Source organism: Elaeis guineensis, chromosome 5 (assembly GCF_000442705.2).
Source record: "Elaeis guineensis isolate ETL-2024a chromosome 5, EG11, whole genome shotgun sequence".
NCBI lineage: Eukaryota > Viridiplantae > Streptophyta > Magnoliopsida > Arecales > Arecaceae > Elaeis > Elaeis guineensis.
This window is the reverse complement of record NC_025997.2, coordinates 130197454-130198844: the sequence shown is the minus strand read 5'-3', so window position 1 is coordinate 130198844 and position 1391 is coordinate 130197454. Positions and strand designations below refer to the sequence as shown.

The window sequence follows — 1391 nt, the reverse complement described above, 5'->3', positions numbered from 1 at the left end:
CCTCTTATAGTGAGGTTTTGAGATCTTATTAAAGATTCAAGATTGTTGTAAGAATGGAAAGAGCTGAGCAGATGATACGGTACAACAAAAAATATTTTAAAAAGATAGAAGAAAAAAATTGGTTGCATAAGAAAAGTTTGGTGAAGATTTAGCATAAGAGAGTACATTCAAATTTGATCATGTTGTATGTCTAAACTATGAACATGCATAAGGGACATACAATAGGCAACTAATTTTTACAAAAAAAAAAGATAAAACCATATTGGATTTTTGATAGAAAATGAAGTTAGGCTCTATTAGAAAAACACATTATACAATCTAAATTAATACAGATTTCAAAACATGTCGATCTAACTATTAATAGGATTCCATTGCCTACTCCCCCTTGTCTTGGTCCCGTAGCTCAGTTGGTTAGAGCGTTGGTCTTATGAGCCGAAGGTCGCGGGTTCGAGCCCCGCCGGGACCATAATAATTTTTAAATTTTTCCAAATGTTTTTGATTTTATAATTATATAATAACTCCTGTCTGTTTTGGATGCAAGTCTCTTTTGCAGAGGATAGGGATAGCTATTCTTTTTCCTAATAAAAAATAACTATTCTTTTTCTTAACGTTTTTGATCGTCTAATTATATAACAACTCCTGTCTGTTTGGATGCAAGTCCTTTTTGCAGAGGATAGGTATAACTTTTCTTTTTCCTAATATCTTTTTTTGTCTAAACTTAGCTAGAAATAATTATATATAACAACCCTATCTATTTGGATGTAAGTCCTTTTTGCAGAGGATTGGTAGGTCCCCGTGTTTTCTCATTCTATGGATTCAAGTTCAATGCAACTAATTAGATCCACCCAAGCAAGTAGTCAATTCTTCTCATCTTTTCTACGTATGAGAAATGTGGTTTCACAAATAATTGACCAGGCTTAACCTGGATCTGGTATGTGATTATGTTCAAACCTTCCAAATCACTAATGCAATGTTCGCATTCACATGTTGGTCAAGCATCTTAAGTTGTAATAAAAGCTAAATCAGAAACCTCCTCCCGCATACAAAACAAAATTGTTTTTCGGTACATTCTCAGACCAATTGCCAAACTATGCAAATTACATTTGTCAAAGCATCGATCATCACCCTCATCTGCATCTGAAGATCATGCATTTGAGTTATATTTGATGGAATTTGCAGGAACCAAGTCTTTGTTAGGATAGCATTCTAATACTTTCTCTACATTCTCTCAATGCAATCAATATTTCCATGAAGAGGAGTTTAGACAGCAATGGCACAGCTCTATCACCATCCTCTAACCAAAAATTGTAGGTTTCTTTCTAGTAATTTTAACTAGCAAAATACATACTTCTTTGCCATAATTTTAATTCAAGCTCACAAGTACAGGCCCC

At 33.8% G+C, this 1391-nt stretch overlaps 1 non-coding gene across 1 annotated transcript; it reads left to right on the top strand.

Moving 5' to 3' along the window:
- The first annotated feature begins 392 nt into the window (after positions 1-392).
- Positions 393-466, top strand: TRNAI-UAU (transfer RNA isoleucine (anticodon UAU)). Its single transcript has one exon. It is a non-coding gene; the product is annotated as a tRNA-Ile (tRNA).
- The last annotated feature ends 925 nt before the right edge of the window (positions 467-1391 follow it).